The 10,878-nt window shown below is 32.5% G+C and overlaps 1 long non-coding RNA gene across 1 annotated transcript; it reads right to left on the bottom strand.

The window, feature by feature from the left end:
• Nucleotides 1-7,178: 7,178 nt before the first annotated feature.
• LOC132060593 (uncharacterized) lies at nucleotides 7,179-8,009 on the bottom strand. The gene is made up of 2 exons (XR_009415958.1): nucleotides 7,899-8,009; nucleotides 7,179-7,498 (listed from the first exon to the last, which is right to left on the bottom strand). It is a non-coding gene; the product is annotated as an uncharacterized LOC132060593 (long non-coding RNA).
• Nucleotides 8,010-10,878: the final 2,869 nt, after the last annotated feature.

The following is a 10,878-nucleotide window of genomic DNA, read 5'->3' as shown; positions in this document are numbered from 1 at the left end:
TTTGCCTTGAAGCAAAGAAATTTGGAGGGAAATACCACTTATTGGAGCCAAAATCTTCATTAAGGTTAATTAGGACTTTTTAGTAGGGTTGTGTCAAGTTATGCCATTTTGGGTTGTGCCAAATAGCAGCACCCGATTACATATGCTAATTTGAGCTATCGCCGTTAATTATACACTCTTATTACCGAGACACAACTTTATTGAGACTAAACATGACTAGAATTGTTTTCCAATAAACTAAGCATGCTATCTTAGAGATTTAAATGTATCGGTTGGGATTTATTAAAGTCACCAAGTAGTGAGCTTTAAAGATTAAGTGTGAATTGGGAAATGGAGGGAAACAAAATTGGAGGGAAGTGAAATTTTGGAAATATAATTTTTCCAAGTGAGCATCCTCCACATTGATGGTGGAAAGTGATATGTGTGTGCTTATATTTAAAAGTACATCCTCTAGCTCATAAAGGGTTAAGAAGAGGATCTCCCCTCGCGCCGTCGTTCTCGCTCGGCTTCGGCTGTAGATTTGGCCTGATTGATTGATAATCTTTTTGGACCAAATTTATGTTTTAAATGCCATTATATATTTTCCTAAATTCTGATACTTTCAGTGATAATTTAAATTAAAAATTCGCGGAATTTATTTTTATGTCTTCCCAAACCTGTGGCTATAAATTCCGAGGCTCTGCCTCAGTTTTCTTTACTGGAAATTTTTGAAAAACAACAATTTCATTTTTACTCCTCTCTCTCTTCTGCATTCTGCATATTTTCCAAGCCAAAAGCGTAAGTGTCCATTGTAATTTGCTATCGTCATTTGAGTTCGCTAAAGTTCTGCAATTTGCATTGCCGCTATTGCAGAATAGTTTTCCATTCTATCCTGGAAGGAATTAATCCATTAACCTTGGAAACTGTGAGGGGATTAGATTTCTTAAGGACACACAAGAAACTTGTGGGCTCGAAAATTTCTGTTTCATCTGATTTCTGTCTCCAGCATTTTTTTTTTTTTTTTTTTTTTTTTTTTTTTATTTTAAAAAAAAAAAAACAAAAACTGGTTTGATTAATTTACTGCTTTGAACACTTAGATATAACAGTATCATCTAAAGATAGTTGGCATTTTTATATGCATTACCTGACAGCTCTTTTATGACAATATCTGATCGCATGATTACTCGTACCATGTATTGTACATGCTAATTTATTGAGTTGATATCAGTATAAGACTATTTGATATAACGGATTCCCAGTATCCATAAGGCCCCATGGATTTTTTTGTCTAAATGAGTTCCGAGTATTCGTAGGGCCTATGCAGATCAGTCTAATGGATCACTTGAAATCCATAAGAGTACAGTATAGTGATTCGTCTAGTGGACTTGATACTGAAGGGCTCATGATATGAGCTCATGTTGTGATTGACTTATACCTGTGTGCTACATGTCTTACCTGCTACTTTTTTACAATATTGAATAGATATATAGGTATATATATCCTATTGCTAATTTCATGCATTATATTTTTAAGACTTGCTCTACGGGGAATGATGGCAGGATGGGTTGATGATATTACTGGGTTTTATGCTCACCCTTGTTGTTGTTTCTGTTTTGTATAGATCCTAGCTTTAGTGCCCCAATGGGTTCTCTGTAATCTGGTTCGAGGCAATTGTTGTGTTTAGTTAAGATGATTTAAATGCTCCTTGACTAATCTGTGGGAGATGAATTTCGATACTTGGACATTTATGAGCTTTGAGATATTTTCTTGTTATTATTGATAGTTGTGGATATTCTATATTGGGTGGATTGTTTTTTGGTGGACTATAAGGGTTATTGGGATGCTTATGTTATAGAAAGACTCTGTCAAAATTGTTATTTGGTACTTGACTAAGATGATATTGATTCACTCGGCATAAATAGTTGCTCGCCAAGTGCCGTTCATGATCCTTAGATTTGGATCATGACACTGTTACAAAGAAATTTCATTGTAGTGCATTATCAGACAAGTGGTATAGATACAATTAAATTTAGAACACTTTAAATTTCCTTGCAAATTTTATCTGCATATACTAAAAGGTACACATATATGCTAATTACGAAACCATTACAGATCCCACAAGAGCTTCCAACCAGGATATACAGCGTAATGGTCCAAATTTATTGAGCAAATTGAACATGAGAATAATCTTACTACTACACAAATTTAATACAACACATGAGAGTTTTCAGAGAAGGAATTACTAGCAAAATTGTAGGACTATGCTGCTGAAATGTCACCAGCTTCACCATCAAAATATAATGCAATAAGTAACTATAAATTTTCAAGAGTGAGATCGGTAAATCCCACATAGTTTGAATTATAATTTCTTTATATGGTCTTGAATAATATTCATCTCGTGAGATTTAATGGCTCAATGTCCATTTTCATGACATGATGAATATATAGGCATGCATCTTTCAATACCATCTTTTTGTTTGCGTGCATGGTATATTTTTAATAGTAATGAAATTATTATAAGAAAGTGCTAATAGTTTCTAAATACTAAATCAGTAAGTACCTCATGAATTTTTAGGATGAACACATGATATTTCCTGTGACTATCAAGATGAGATAATTTTATTACCTTCAATAAAGATATGTTTTGAATAATAAACATTTTATACAATGGAACAATATCTCTACTATAAACAATGCAACGATATAGTAGAATGGGACTCGAATATTTTACTTCCAATGTTGTTTTATTTTTATGAAATGAGTGTTAGTACTAAATTTTCATTCCTTTGGAGGATTTACATCATTGTACAATGTATTAGAAGCAATTTTAGACCAAACAAAGAAATGTACATGGGTTTAGATACATATATATACACACACACATCACTGTATTGCCTTTAAAATGTTGAGAAAAATCTACTTGGATCTAGTTTATATATCAATAAATACTAATTTATTATACTAAAATGATAAATTGTAATGTAGCATTAATTACATATTAATTGATCATGATAAAATCTCTTGTATTAAATATATTAGGTGTGGATAAATCTTGCGATAAATGAAATTAAGTATAATGGATTCATTTCGACCATAGAACATCAATATTATAACTTGATCAAACAAATAATACGTCTGACATTTTGATGAAATTTAACAAGAGACTTTAGCACTATCACTTTTAAGAAATCTTTAACAATAGTACGCACAAACACAGATAAGATTAGGATCATCTGGAGTTAGCATACAAGCTGCACCAAAAAACTTATCCTGATATTTCTCCTTACAGCTAGGCATACAGTCATCTTTCACCTTACATTTTAAATCAAAAATTGGAGCAGCGCATTCCAAACCATTAACCTGGTGATTTTGGGCAATCGTCGGGTTGGAACTACAACAAAAACAAAATTAAATGTTAATAAAATCACTTAAATAATCCAATTCAAGAATATAACAATCATACAACTGTTAATTGATTGCTTAAGTCTATTCATAAGTCTATACAAATATTAAATTGTGATTAAGAACTACATAAGTAGTACTGTTACAAATATTATTTATCAAAAACAGTATGTATTAAAATGCTGGTTAGAAGCATTAATCTTGGTTGAAGAAAAAGATAGTACTAATCAAGAAGATAACAATCATACAACTACTAATTGATTGCCTATGTCTATACAAGAAATTAAATTGTGATTAGGAACTACATAAGTAATACTGTTACAAATATTATTTATCAAAAACTTTATGTATTAAAATTCTTGTTAGAAGCATTCATGATTCAAGAAAAATGTAGTACTAACTTCCCAACTAAATTAATATTTATAATAAAATAATAAATTGTAACAGAAAATGATATAAAAAATTTAAAAAAGGAGAGCTTTAATGCACAAACCCGTCAAAAATGTGATGATAAGAAGAAGACAGTAGTAGACTGAAACCTTTGCCATTTATACTTGATTATTGTGCCTGTGATTTCGAGAGAAACGTTATGAATTGTCTAGCAATGGTTGTAATCAATATAAATAGGAGTCTAAGGTTGTTACATTCCAATGAAAGATGAGTCAAAGATTCTGATAATCCAGTGAATATTACATTATTTTACGAAATAAGGGTCCTTCAACAAACTTCAATTGTGCAAGAAAGTATTTAGATAGTTTCTAATAAATTGGGTGTTAATACAGAGTTATCACATTTAACCCATTTTATTAAGCCTATTAATAATTATATGTTTAGAAAAGCTACATTAATTTTTTTTTTTTTTTTGGGTCAAAATATGTATTTTAAGATTAGATTTATATTTTAGTTACCTAGATTTTATGTACAAAATAACTTTTGTGTTAAAAGCTTTTACTAGATGATCAGCACTAACACTTTTCTTTTATTGCGCAAGCAGTTTACGTAGATACTGTCTAATGAAATATAACACTTAATAATCTTTAAATCTCAGACCTTTCAACTAATCTAAAAGATGAAAATCCCGGTGGACCTACCCTATTAGGAGAGGGTGCACGTACACTCATTAACTTTGGAAAAAAACTTTGTATATATATCTTGAATATCTTCGATATATTTAAAAGGACCCCTCAATCATATCTCTGAACTAGGTCAATTGTTCAGCGTGTCTCTTAGCCCCTTGAGCATAACATGCGACCAGATTTCGTATCTTGGCTGCAACATATTCGTTTTTGGTTGACAATTAAAAAAAATGCAGAACAACGTGTTGGCGGCCGAGTTCGAACAAACAACCTATTATATGAAAGGTGATGTTCAATCCACCGGTCAGTGGAGCGCGCTTCATCCAGTCATGTCATTTAATTTATATTTATATGATAGCACATTAGTTCTATGGGTGTTAATAAGATTTTCAGACAAGCCGGTGTTACGTGACATCTCTTCGACTAATCTGCATCTGTCTTTGGTGGTGCCCGCGACGTCTTCAAAACCAGGCCACCCCCCCCCCCCAACCCACACTCCCCAAATTAATTTTTAGATTCACGTTTACAAGTAAGCATGACCATTTATGATATCAAATATTAGTAGAACAATTCGTGACCCCAAAATATTATAAATATTATAATATCTTTTTTTTTTCTCAAATTATAATGATATAAGCATAATTTGAATACTGATCATTGAACAAAATATGAACAAAAGAACTAACACTAAACATTTAACTAATACGGATTTATAAGTGGAATTTTTACTTGGTGTAGCTTCTTCTAAGCGGTAATTATTGATAACAACTACCTTTTAATTTATTTATATTTAGTAGCTACAGTGATTTTATAAATTACCATTCGTAGCTACACCAAAATACATAAAGTTGGAGTGGCCGAAGTGGTTATTGGGCGAGGCTCTCACCCTACCCGCCCAGGTTCGAACGTGGCCAACAACATTTCTTTTCTTACATATTTTCCCTAGCCTCTTCTCCTTGTATTTGAGTGTATTTCTCCATATGTATTTGGCTCATATTTGTATCTATGTGTATTTGGCTTGAGTGTATTTCATCATATGTATTTAGCCCGAGTGTATTTTGTCATATGTATTTGGCCTGAGTGTATTTCATCATATATATTTGGCATGAGTGTCTTGTATCTGAATGTATTTGTCTTCATATACATTCAGATACAAGACAAGCTCAAATACATATCGGATACAAGACAAATGAGCCAAATACATATGACATACATTCAAATAAAGTTCAAATACACGTGACATCAAACACATATGAGATACAATATGAGCCAAATACATATGACGAAAATACACTCAAATACAAGGAGAAGAAGTTAGAAAAAATATGTAAGAAAAGTAATGTTGTTGGCTGGGTTCGAACTTGGGCGGGCAAGGGGAGAGTCTCGCCCATATACACACGAATACACAGCTTTTGCTTAAAAGTAAGCTACGAATTGTAATTAGGAAAATGATAGTTATTAATGGTAAGATCCTCATAAAAGGTAGTTATATTTGTAAGTTTGCCTTTATAAGTTTGTAAATAAATTAACTACGAGCAAAACACATATAATGATCTCGTATAGCCACTTACAAATTGAATGAAACAAAATGACATTTTCAAATCTCTGATATGTAAAATGAATATTTCTTATGTGTAATTTATAAAGATCTCTGGTAAAAAGGACATAAAACTATTTTTTTTTTTTTTTTTTGTGTAAAGAGCTACAAAATAATATTCAATAGAATTTCAATGAAAAGTCACGAAAATTATGGAGGAAATGAGATCTCTTGGGCGCTTACAATTTCAAAAGAAGAAAATGACCTTTTCATATCTCTTATGTTTTTTTTTTTTTGCTTCAAATCTCTTATGTGTAAAAAATTAAGGGAAAAGATCACGCATGGCCCCTCAAACGGAAATAATTACCCGCTCATACCCTCATGACATTTTTACAAGAGATCTTCATTTTTTATACATAAGAGATTTGAAATAAGAGATTTGAAAAAAACACATAAGACATCTGAAAAAGACATTTTCTTCTACTGAAATTATAAGAGGTACAAGAGATCTTATTTCCTCTGCATCAGGTATGCTTCCTACAATGCTTTAATATAACACTATTATGTCCAAAATTTTAGGTATATGTAGATTACATGAACGTCTATGCATAAAATTCATGTTTACGTATGCATCAAAATATACTAATTTACTTTAATAAAATAATAGATTATAATATAATATTATATATTAATTGACCATAATAATTAATGCATACATTAGATGTGGGCAAATATCTCTTTCATGAGCATGCATGCTATACATCGATAAGAAGATGACAATAACATAACCTTGTCCTCGTAGGTTCCTACTTGGACTCACAAGTTCCTATTTTTTTTCACCCGATATTCGATATTCGTATTGATGCCCAACTATCTGAATTTAGGTCACGTAGGGCCCCATTTGAGGGAAAACGCTCCTTATCAACTTGGATCACCCTCCCATACGCCACATCTAACATACTAGCTATGGGAGTATCTGGGGCTCATGTGGATTAGCTAAAGCGAATGATATTTCTTTTTAAATGAACCAGTTATATTAATTTGTTCACTTTCTCTTAAGCAAAGACTACTTATGAATTGCATCTATTAGATCGGGCCCGTCTGTAATAACTCTTATATTCATGCTTTAATTTCAACGCTTCTTTTAGGAAAAAGAAAATATTGTAAGTTAAGTAATGAATTCATTTTAACCATATGACATCAATCTTACATTGCACCAAAAAAGAAATCAATCTTATAACTCGATCAAATACATGATAAGTTTAATATTTAGATGAAATCTAAAGAGAGACACTTATAGTGTCGCAACTTCAAAGAAATCTTTAACAATAATAATGACAAACACAAACAGGAGAAGGAGGAGGCGATTTCTGCAGACAAGATGCCCAAAATAATTTATCTCCATATATATCCTCGCAGGTAGGCATGCAATTATCGTTCACTTGGCACTGTACACTGGGAACTTCACTGGTGCATTCCTTTTGGGCAATCGTCGAGTCTAGGACTACAACAATAATAATAACAAAAAAATCTATTGTTAAATTCAATTAACAAACAACAACAACATGCCTAGTGCGGTCCTCATTAAGTGTGTCCTCCCCAGGGTAAGATATATACGCACCGACTGCACTACCTTTATGGGTGTGAGACTGCTTCGATAAACCCTCCGCTCGAAATTAAAGAAAAAACAGTGATGTGATAACAAATCTATTAACGAAGAATCCAATTCAAGAAAAAAAAATATACGCAAATCGTTTATGTATTAAAATTCTTGTTTAAAGCATTCATGATTGAAGAAAAAGATAGTACTTAACGTTCCAAGGAAATAACATTAATAATAAAATAGATAAACCGTAAACAAAAAATAATTTTAAAATAAAACGAGAGGGGCTAAATGCGCTAACCAGAAAGATACATGATGACAAGGAGAACACAACAATTTACTGAAATTTTTGCCATCTATATATATTTGATTAATTATGCTTGTGTTTTTGAGAGAGAGTTATGAATGCTTTGCCATAATTGCACTATATATATATATATATATATATATATATATATATATATATATATATATATATATATATATATATATATATATAGATAGATAGATATTTGTATATAAATAAAGGAGTCCAAGATTGTTATAATCATAAAATTGAGTAAAAAATTGTGATAATCTAGTGTATATATTATATCATTTTAGGAGATAGGCATAAGTACTAATGAAATTAATATCTTTCCTTTTTATAATGATGTTAGGGATAATTTACTATTGACTATTCAACAAAATAAGAGAGCGAACAATACGAGGTAATAGAATTTAAAGAAAAGTCACTATATGGGATATAATGGGTAGATCACTAACTCTTATTCACATGAAAATTTGTTTAGGGCTTCTATCAAATTCATAGGCAGAAATAAAGATGTTATGATCCAGCCCCAGCCCCGACCCAATGTCACACAACCTCTAAATGGGCCGAGAAGAAGCAATAAAACTGGAAGGCCGTTCGCAAAGTTGATTTGGTACCCAAGCCCAAATTAATAACTGGTTAAAAGGATTAGAGTTGAGAAGAACGATTTATGGGATTTGTGATTATGCTTAAGAAAGGACTGTGCTTCTCCTCACCAATTGTCTACTTTCTCATCTCCTACTAATTATCCTTTCATTGTTCTCTTAATTCCAGCTAATTGCTGTTCTTAATTACGTTAGAACCCTACATTTTAGTGTAATTCCGTTCAATGATTATTATATACATGTGTTTGTATTGAGAAATCCAAGTTGTTACAAAAGATGTACGTGTCACCGATAAAATCGGAACTATGAGAAAATTGGCATGTCAATTTGATACGGTTCAATTATCGATTTTCCTTTCCTATGATGTATATAAAACTGAGTCAACTCTTTTTTCGCTTTAAGCCCAAATTTCACAAAAAATCGCCCGAATCAAATCTAAACACCTCGGGAAGTATGTCAACGGTTCCCTTGGGTCAAAAGTGAGCTAATCAAGCTCGGGAAAGGGTTGAAAGGGTCAAAAACGCAATAATGACCAAATAGGTCATTACACTCATGTGGAATGGATTGTGTTTTGCTATGGGGAACTCAATTAAGTATTCTATTAGCCATAAGAATAGCTTTCCCCACAAGTTCTGAGGTAAACCAAAACTTAACAGTAAAGCATTCATCATCTCCTTTAATGTTCTACTTTTTTCTTTTTGCTATCCCATTGGATTGTGGAGAGTACGGGCAGTTGCTTGGTGAATAATGCCATATTCCAAATAAATTTCTTCAAAAGGAGATTCATATTCGTCACCTCTATCACTTCTTCTCATTTTTAATCTTTTTGTTAAGTTGAGTCTCAACTTCAATTTGTATTGCATGAATGCTTCAATTGCTTCATCTTTACTATTAAGTAAATAAACATAGCAATAACGAGTGTTGTCGTCAATGAAAGTAATGAAATACTTCTTTCCACCGCGAGATGGAGTTGACTTCATGTCACATATATCTGTGTGAATTAAGTCTAAAGGATTTGAATTCCTTTCAATTGACTTGTAAGGATGTTTAGCATACTTAGCTTCCACACAAATTTGACATTTTAAATTATCGCGTTCAAATTTAGGCAATACATCCAAATTAATCAATTTTCACAAGGTTTTATAATTGACAAGTCTTAAACGCTAATGCCATAAATCATTTGACTCAAGCAAGTAAGATGAAGTAGAAACTTTATTATTATCAACCACCATTACATTTAGTTTGAAAAGGCCCTCTGTAAGGTAACCTTTTCCTATTTACATGTCGTTCTTACTTATTACAACTTTTTCTGAAACATAAACACACTTAAAACCGTTCTTCACTAGAAGTTCGCTAGAGATTAAATTTTTCCTAATTTCAGGAACATGACAGACGTTATTGAGAGTCACCACCTTGTGGAAGTCATTTTCAGAAATATCTTTCTGTAACCTTCAATCTTGGCCGTTGCAGAATTTCCAATAAAAATGGTCTCGTCGGGTCCGGCGGAAGCATATGAAGCGAATGCTTCTCTAACAGCACAAATGTGGCGAGTGGTGCCAAAATCGATCCACCACTCTTTAGAATTTCCCACGAGGTTGCACTCAGACAACATAGCGCCCAAGTCATCAACTTCGTTATTTGTTTCAATCATATTAGCTTGACCCTTTTTTTTTCCTTTTTCGAAGCACGACAATCAGCAGCTTTGTGTCCGATTTTTCCACAAATGTGGCAGTTTCCCTTGAATCTCTTCTTGTCTGGATAGTTTGTTGGTCCTGATGCCCTTTTGCTCTTTTTAGGATTTGTTGGAATAGTTTCAACAATATGTGCTCCCCTATTGCTGATCTCCCACTAGCCTTCTTTTATGTCGCATTGTTATCTTCCTCCATTCTCAATCGAACGATGAGATCTTCCAGCATCATCTCCTTTCGATTGTGTTTCAAGTGCTTTTTGAAGTCTTTCCATAAAGGAGGAAACTTCTCTATTACTGCCACAACTTGAAACACGCCACTAATCACCAAACCTACAATAAATAGTATATAAGTAATAGCACACTTAATACTTTTGGCAGAAGTATTAATTAAACTTGTACCTTCAGCCAGGAGATCGTGGATGATAACTTGCAACTCTTGAACTTGAGTAATAATGGACTTTTCATCTACCATTTTGTAGTCGAAGAACTTGGCGGCAATAAACTTCTTCAATCCGGCATCCTTCGTATTATATTTCTTTTCCAATGCATCCTATAGTTCTTTCGAATTTCCCACATTGCTACAGACGTTGTAAAGATCATCCTCCACTCCGCTAAGTTTATAGTTCTTACACAAAAAATTCGAGTGCTTCCAAGCCTCGATCACAACGAAGCGTTT

The sequence above is a fragment of the Lycium ferocissimum genome, chromosome 6 (assembly GCF_029784015.1).
Source record: "Lycium ferocissimum isolate CSIRO_LF1 chromosome 6, AGI_CSIRO_Lferr_CH_V1, whole genome shotgun sequence".
NCBI classification, from domain to species: Eukaryota; Viridiplantae; Streptophyta; class Magnoliopsida; order Solanales; family Solanaceae; genus Lycium; species Lycium ferocissimum.
Note: the sequence above shows the minus strand (reverse complement) of the source record. Positions and strands in the feature narration are given on the sequence as shown.